This window comes from Poecilia formosa, unplaced genomic scaffold, assembly GCF_000485575.1.
Source record: "Poecilia formosa unplaced genomic scaffold, Poecilia_formosa-5.1.2 Scaffold1271, whole genome shotgun sequence".
Taxonomy (NCBI): Eukaryota; Metazoa; Chordata; class Actinopteri; order Cyprinodontiformes; family Poeciliidae; genus Poecilia; species Poecilia formosa.
In genome coordinates, this window is record NW_006801210.1 from 1 (window position 1) to 8,924 (window position 8,924).

The window sequence follows — 8,924 nt, forward strand, 5'->3', positions numbered from 1 at the left end:
TCAATATTTGGCCTAATTAGAGAAACTAAGTAGATTATTGTACCTTGTTTCAAATACATAATATACATATTTAATATAAACTAGATTTATAAATTATTTTGTGTTTTATTGTTTCAGACATAATGACTGAATATCTGTTTATCTAAGTGCATTTTGATGGGAAAAGCTGTGATTTGGTTCCTTTTGAGTTCAAGTACTGATTCTGGTATGAAGAAATGTAATATATTTGAAGCCTAAAAGGTCACTTAAGTATTAAACTTAAAATTTAAAGGGTTTAATTAAAGAAAAAAAAATGCCATCACCCATGAACCATAGTCTCCTGGCACTATGGCGCTGCACAGTGTTGTCTCCTGTCGTCCGATGTGTGATGTTGAAACTCCTCTCCTGAAACAAGTTGTTGCAGTCTGGGTTGTCCTTCCAGACTCTGCAGCCTGGAGTCGCCCTCTGACCCCTGCAGGCAATGCAGCTGATGTAATCCGGTGTAATTTCGCAGTAGGTGTAAACTTTGTTGGTGCTGTAGTCATGTGGGCGGAAAGTGAGGTCACTTCCTCCTCCAAACATCAGACATGCTGCAGTCACAGCGCAGTAGAAGATCCATCTGGCATATGGAGTCCCCATTGCTGCTCGGTGCGCAGAGATGTCAGAACCCCCAAACTAAAGAGTGAGAATCTTAAGCGTTTCTTCACCGGGTTTGAGACGAACCACCCTAAAAAATGGAACCCCTTTGCAGCCCGGAACTTCCTTTCTACTCCGGATTAGGGGTCCAACTCTCTGCAGCTCGCAGTGACTGAGATGTATCCAGCTGGATCTTTCAGCAATTTTTACAGCTGTTGGTGTGGTCATCAGCACTTGGAACGGTCCTTCCCACCGTGGACTCACCCAGTTCTTTCGTTTGACCTTTATGTAGACCCAGTCACCTGGCTCGATGGGAGCTGCCTCCTGCAGAGGGAGAGAATCAGAAGGCAGTAAATTTGCTCTGGATACTTCCTTCAGTTTAAGAGTCCTGATCATATAATCTGCTAATGTCTGTTCTTCATCAGCTTTCTGTAAGTCTGGAGCAAACAGAGGCAATCTGTAAGCTCTCCCATGAATTATTTCAAAAGGTGTTAGACCATTTGCTGTGGTGGTGATTCTCATATAGAGTTTCACCAAATCTAAACATTCTGGCCAGGATCAGCCAGTGTCTGCCATGCATTTTCTAAATCTGCTTTTCACAGTACCATTTGTTCTTTCCACCAGCCCTGCACTCTGAGGGCGATAGGCACAGTGGTTTTTCAATGTCATTCCCAAGTGAGTAGCCATGTTTTGTGTCACTTGGTTTACAAAATGTGGTCCATTGTCACTATAAACAGTCTGGAAAACCATGTGTTGGGATAATAGTTTTACAAATAGCCTTAGCTACCGTCAAAGCATCTGCATGCTTTGCTGGAACTATTTCAACCCATTTAGAAAAAGCATCAATCATCCAACAGTATTTAACTCAAAAGTTCATAAAACATTGTTTATGTAAGAATTTAGTAGTTATATAGTATTACCTCACCATTTTCCCCTCTCCACACATGGCATTGCCCATGTGTCACAATCACTTAAGCTTCAAATAAAATCTTTGGGAGGGTTAATCTTTAATTCAGGTGAACTCACAGGTTTATTGCTTTTAGAAGATCTTTTAGCAAAGACGTCTTTTAATTGCAGGTTTATTTTTTGGTTTTTCTTTGTTAAACTCAGCAGCTTTCAACATTTCTATTCAATTTCTCTAAAATAAAAATGACCATCTTAAATTTAAACCAAATCCTCTAATTCAAGATTTTTCTTTTTGAATTTATTGACATCAAATCTAAATTAAAATGTTTTAGACCAGGGGTCCCCAAACTACGGCCCGCGGGCCGGATCCGGCTCGCCACGTCATTTGGTCTGGCCCCCTGAACAATGCCGGATCCGGCCCGCCTCCTCATACCAGAAAGCATTCAGTGTTTTTTTTTCATATATTGTATTTTCTGGTTTATATGTGGATTTTTCTTCAACCACCAGGGGGCTCTTGAGCAGATGTGAAACTAACTTTCCCTCAATGGAATATATACCAGTCAGTCCCAGTCACCGTTTCACTCACGGTTTTTTCCATTTGCATTCTGGGTAAAAATCTATCTAAAAGCGCGAATGTGTCGTCGCCGCCCACCCCCCGCTCGACAGTTTCAAAGACAGAACAGCTAAGGTTTCTGTCTCCAAAAACTAAGACCGGCCCCCGACCAGAGAAAGGAACAGCTATGTGGCCCTCGCAGGAAAAAGTTTGGGGACCCCTGTTTTAGACTGAAATCTAGAAAATGTTGCTTTTATTCACAATCGGTTTTTAGTAGCCATTTATATCTACCAAGTTGCTTAAAGTCTCAGACTTTCACTTAACCTTGCATTTCAGACAAGTTAACAATGCAAGTCTTTTATATTTTAAATTAAATGGTCAATAATTTCATCCGCTACTCAATTTTGTAGTAAAATTTCTCTTATAATTTTTCATTCCAATATGAAAAATCCCACAAAAACAATCGATTTGTAGATTCTTTATAGAATTAAACTCTAAATTAAATATTTCAGTTAAATTCAACAAAATATTTCTACACTGCAATATCAATTGTTTTCAACACTTAGATGTTTAATTTAGTTCCAAACTAGTAAATAAAACATTTGAAAATCATTATTAGCTTTGAATCTGTAATCATTTTTAGTTGGTGTAATTTAGCCGTATCACGCTATCAGTTTTTTTTCTTAGCTTTTAGTCATTACAGTTTTTTCCTTCACAGTTTCCCAACCTATGGCTCGTGGGCCCTAAGAGGATCACTGGTCCTTCTGTTAAGGACTGAGTTAACGGGTACAAAATGAACGATTTTATCTAACATTGTACCTAAAAACCTTTAAAATGTTCTTTTCTGGGTAGATCATTCCTATATGCAAACAGGATTAGTGAGCACATTCTCCATCACAGCAGTGTGTGTATAACTTCTCGTATTTCTCCTGTCTCAATTCTCGCTTCCCCCTCCTGCTGCTGGCGTTGCTGCAGCTGGTCCTCCCTCCGTCTCTCCTCCAGCTCCCTGTCAGTCCAACTAGCTCTGGTGTTGGATTATTTATAAGTTGTCCAGACCGTCCCTTAGTGAATGTCCAGGTTGTCCACCAATGAAATAAGTGAAAAACAGTTCAGTTTGCTTTCTTTTTCTTTAAAACACATCATTTTCCTCCTCCACGCTGATGCCAAAGAGTAAACCAGTGGGGGTTGTGAAACTTCAGTTGCAGTCAAACAGAGATATAGTTCCAGTCCAAACGTCCAGCAGGACTCCATACATGTCTGCTGCATGCCAGTTCCCAGATGTCCAGGAATCAGGATCAGTGGACACTTTAGTGCCTTCAGTACCCAGGTGGCAGAAATTGACCCGTCCTTTTTTGCTTCTTTATCAACCATCATTGGCTGGTGATGAAGGAGTGACGTCATCTGATCGGCAGGACAGGTCTGCGTTGAGGTCGGAGGTCAGACGCACCGCAGCTCAGACAGGAAAAGGAAAGAAGCAAATAAGAGTCAATTAGGGTTTGTTCATCTGTCGTTTTACAAACATTTTCCATATAACTTCTTTCATCTTAATAGTTTTTAGCCACTTATTACCCAACATTTTAAGAAATCATAAATCCTTTCCTTATTCAAACACATAAACATGAAACATGTTAGAGCCTGAAGTCTCTTTTATCCTGTACAATATTAAATTTTAAAGCGTAAAATGTAAGTTTATGTTAACTTCATCCGAGTCGCGTCTCACCAGAGAACAATGGATTTCTCTAAATTTGTCGATCTTAGTGCTGCAGACTGTGAGGTCAGCTGTCACCCCTCCTCTCAAAGCCTAAGAGAGAAACGAGGCTGGATAATGTCCAGGTCAGTACCTTACTCTGACCTCTGACCCCTCCAGTTATACAGCCAAAGGATCATTTCTCCAAGTTGGTGTTATAATCTGATTACGACACAATACATTACACATTGTTCTGAGAATTTATTTAATTTTATCTTTCAGCTTCTCCTCCTTCAGGAAAGTCACAATTCCACTTTTAGCATACAAAGAAGTTGTTCCCATGTTTTTTATTTCAGTGAGACGTCTCTCAACTGGTTTTTCTTTGAAAGTGTAGGAATGCTAAAGAACAAAAAACACCAGTATTTCCTAAAACTAATTTCTGACTTGTGAGGTTCAAACCCAATTTTTAGTAACAAAAATTATGCACTGGTTTTGTACAGGAATTCAATTTCTTTTGTTTATTTATTTATTTTTACTTAATGTGCAACAAGTTGAACATATGTCCACCATTTCATCAATTTAGTCTGGTGGTTTGTCTTTTTGGGGTGTGGTAGAGCATGATCATACTGAGGATTACTCCCGTTTGTGGTCTCATCACTCCACCACCCCTCCTGTTGCCCCATGCAGCATTCTTTGAAGGGCAGTTTCTTGCCCAGTGGCCAGTATTGCCACAAGTCCAGCAGCCATTTAAATGGCGTGGATTTTGTGGGGTGTCATTTTGGGGTCTTCACCTATTGTGACCTCCTGCCTCTGCCGCGTCCTCTTTCGCCTTTTTTTATTACACGGTTCTCCAAAGTTTTTACTACAATTAGCTGTTGTTGCTCAACACCCCCCCCCACTTCTCTCTCTCTCTCTACTTCCCTTTGTCAGAGGAGGAAGATGTGCTACCAGCTCTCCGTCTAACGGGTGAATTGAGTTTCCTAAATCTGCCGGGATTTACCCTATCCAGAACTGAAGTAAACTCTGTTTAAGCTGGCGTCGAGAAAGACTAGCCTGGTTTCTGACGACCTTCATCCAGATGTCCCACCCTTTCTCACCCTGTGAATTAGCCAGATTGAGCAGCCCACAACCAACTAGTTTCACAGAGCACACCTGTTAACGGTCGCTCCTTCTCTATATTACAACTTGCACTTGTTATTGAACCAGGTAGGTTTTAGTGACTCGGGCGAGTCCCAAGGGTGTTGTTTTAGCTAAAAGCAACCTATAAAACATTTTCCACTTTCTCCTCCCAGAATCAAACTTCATAGCTATTTTACAACCATCAAAGAACTTTAAGGTGTGTGTGATATGTGCTAATATATTAGCGTGTTTCTATCTTCATATTTAGCGGATTCCTCCAACTGAGAGAATCTGTCTGAATATAACAGCGCCCCCTGGTGGACATCGTATGGCTCTACAAGTACAAAACAAAATCTGGTGAAAAGATTCATTCCTGTTGACGTGGTTAGCATGCTAATTATTAAAATATGATAGTGCTTAAATTATGCACTTGAATGTATCTTATTCAATGTATGAATAAAATGAATGTAACGGTGTCTGATTAATTAAAGATAATTAAAAACTGATTTTGTAATGGAAACAGAAACAGAAAACTCACAATAACTATAATAATGCCTGATGTCACCAAACATATTATTATACTTTAACACAGTTTCCTTAAATATGCAGCACAGAGGTGATAAACTTACCAGAACGGAGCTGGTGAAACGATAAGGTCACATTTTAATCAGATTAGTTTTGATATGTGTTTTAAAAAAATCAGATTTGTTTTTATCTTTGTATCTAAACACACGAGATAAAGATATTTAGAAACATTCCATAAGAGCTGACACATTTTATTATTTAATTAAATCGTTTAGATTTTAAGTTTAATACTTAAATGACCTTTTAGACTTCAAATATATTATTACATCATTTCTTCATACCAGAATCAGTACTTGAACACAAAAGGAACCAAATCATAGCTTTTTTCAACAAAATGCACTTAGATAAACAGATATTCAGTCATTATGTCTGAAACAACTGTTATGGCCCAAGGCCTTTTCCTTTGGGTCTCTAACATCCATGTTTTGGACTCTTAATTGGTGCTGATTGGAAGTGGAGGCAGCTGGCCAGAGTCTCCAGATGACATCAGATCCACCTTAAGATGCACCACTTTCTCTGACTAAGCAGCTCATTCTTCCTCTCCCCCAACCAGTTATGATTTTTGTTAAATTCCCTTTTAAGTTATCTCTTGTGTTGCTTCCCTTTCATTTGTTATGGTTTAAGAGCCAGACCATAACAAATTGGGGGCTCGTTCAAATTTATGCTGGGTTTGTTGAGTTAGTTAATTAGTAAACATTGTTAATTTAACTGGGAAGCTAGTGTGGGAATCTTGAGTTTAGTTTTGGGGAAATGTTTTTAGTTTCTTTTTTCTCTGGTTTGGGGTAAGTTGGTTGCTTTCGTCTCATCTGATGAGCTCACTGGTAAGTCTTGATTGTTTGATTTGTGCAATTCATTACGTCTGATCTGAACTGATTCCCCTGTAGGCCTCAGCGTGTCTCCCCTTTGGGTTTAATGTGCTCAGACACAGTAGTGTGAGATCATATGGTTGGAGCAGTCGTCTCGGGGGCACAGCCATAGTGTTGGGGGGGGGGGGGGTTGCCGATTTTCCGGTCGCCTTTTCCACTCTATTGGTATTAAGTGCGTAAATACCCACCGTCTCTGATCTCTGAAGACTAGGGTTGAGCTAGCTAGTTTCTGATGGGCAGTTAGAGGGGAGGTTCGGGTTGGTTGTTTTGTGTTGCACAGATTGTCAGCAATTAAACTTGAAACACTGTTTTGTGATTAAGACTTTAGTCATGCCTGTGGAAGACTTTAATAAATCCCCATCAGCAGAAGTTTTGGAGCAATGTTGTAGAGAACAATTGGTAAAAATTGCTGAACACTATAAAATAAGTGTTGGTGACAAAAGGTTAAAAGATCATGTCAAAGCAATTTTAAGGGAGAACTTAATTGAGATGGGTGTTTTGTCTTCACCTTCCAGACCTGAGGATTTGGGTGCTCAGGTTGTAAAGCCTGACCTTTTGGATTTTGAACAACAAAAAGAGATGTTAAGGTTGAGAATGCAACTGGAGAAGGAAAAGGAGTTGGCTTTAGAGAGGTTACGACAGCAGGCAGATCTGGATAAGGCTCTTGCTTCGGAAAAGATGAGACGGGAAACTGAATTGGCAAGAATAAATTTGGAAAGTGAAAAATTAAATCTGGTGAAAGATGGCAAATTGTCTGTGGAATCTTGTGTTGGGGACTCAAAATGCAAACCCTCTGATATATTAAATGACTTGCGTTTGGTGCCCAAGTTCAGTGAAAAGGATGCTGACACTTTTTTCACTTTGTTTGAAAGGGTTGCAGACACAAGAGATTGGTCTGATTCAGACTGCATCATTTTGCTTCAGTGTGTTTTGGTTGGTCGTGCTCAGGAAGCTTTCTCCAAGTTTGAATGATGGCCAATATTATGCTAAGGTTTCAGCGCTTGATGAATAAAGTTGTTGGGTGTTTAGAAGGCTGTTCCTTGTATTTGGATGACGTTGTCTATTCTGACAGTTGGTCATCTCACATGGAACGACTCACCGCTTTGTTTGGCCGTTTGCGGGATGCGTATTTGACAGTGAATCTGGCCAAATGTGACTTTGCTCGAGCAACTGTTATCTTGGTCATCGAGTGGGTCAAGGTAAGGTATGTCCAGTTAGTGCAAAGGTAGAAAGAAGCGATTGAAAAGTATCCACCACCGACGACTAAAAAGGAACTCATGAAGTTTTTGGGTTTAGTGGGATACTACAGAGCTTTCTGCCGAAACTTTTCAACTGTGGTTGCATGCGTTTTCCCACGTGTCTGAATTCGTAATGAGAGATTGGGCATTCTGTGGATGTTCTTGGTAGCAACATTGATCCAATTCTTTTTCATGAATCTGTCAATGACAAATAAAATAAATTTTTAATTATCAGACATACCGTAAGTATTTGTTAAGCATAACAGTTATGTGTCACATCCGGCCGTGTTGTGACTTTTAAAGCAGGTTTCTGATCATTTTTAATGTTTCGACTCCAGGTTGATGTTCGTGAACATTTCTCCAGAGTCGGACAGCTTTGGAGAAATGCTCAACTCTCTGAGGTTTGCCAGCAAGGTCAGTCAGAGGTTGGTCTGAATTATTTACCATGAAATAAAACATTTTTCTTCTAATCCACAGATGTTATTTCACTAAAACATTGTTTAATCAGTTTGACACATGGCTGATATTGGGCCTTTTGTTATTCAGTGATTCATTCATGTTTATCACCACCCTGATGAGTTTCTGTTTAAATAGAGCTTCATGTTCAGTTCGGCCATAAAAGCTTTTTTTAATTTTTGTTTTGCTGTTTTTCCAGGAGAACGACTGCGTCATCGGGACAGCGAGTTCCAACAAGACATAGATCGTTTCTACATGAACAGTCACATTTTCTACTTTATTACTTCAATCAATCTTTATCAATAATAAAGTGACTTTAATGGATTTCAAAACAAGAGCAAATTGAGGATTTGTCGAATTTAGAAATATTTCACAACATAAAATGAACTCAATGGTACAGATAAATGGTTGCAATATTTGATTTAGAGGTGCAAAATGGAAAAGGGTGGATAGATTTTTTTTTCTTCTTTTTGTTAAATTCTGTAGCTGAAGTCCGTACTTCTTTACCCAGCTGTAATTTTACTCTGGACATTTGTTAGTGGAGGGGAAAAACTGACTAGTTCTTTTAAAAATATATGAAAATAAAATTCTTGGTGATGGTTTTATATATTAAAAAAATGTCCAATTCTATTAGTTTCCTTGCACTTATGAGACATAGTTCACCCCCCACACACACACACGCGCACACACACCTAAACACGCACACAAACCCACTCTTTCATTATTCTCTTTACTTCACTAGGAAGCTGCCAGAAAGCAGGTGTTCATGCAACTTTTGACAGGAACCTTTTCTGTTCCTGTGGGCAAAGTCCACCCACACTGAGGGGACACTCAGCAGAAGTGGGGGGGGGGACATAAACACTCTCTGCAAGGGAGTCCTAAACGCATTACACACTGAA

At 39.5% G+C, this 8,924-nt stretch overlaps 2 long non-coding RNA genes across 2 annotated transcripts in view; one reads left to right on the forward strand and one right to left on the reverse strand.

Moving 5' to 3' along the window:
- Positions 1 to 105: 105 nt before the first annotated feature.
- Positions 106 to 8,924, reverse strand: part of LOC107835225 (uncharacterized) — a 10,176-nt gene continuing 1,357 nt past the window's right edge. Inside the window, exon 2 of the long non-coding RNA XR_001661053.1 lies at positions 106 to 939. This is a non-coding gene — a long non-coding RNA (uncharacterized LOC107835225). The remainder of the gene's footprint in view (positions 940 to 8,924) is intronic.
- Positions 2,099 to 8,630, forward strand: LOC103132744 (uncharacterized). Its single transcript, XR_001661052.1, has 2 exons — positions 2,099 to 7,983; positions 8,225 to 8,630. It is a non-coding gene; the product is annotated as an uncharacterized LOC103132744 (long non-coding RNA).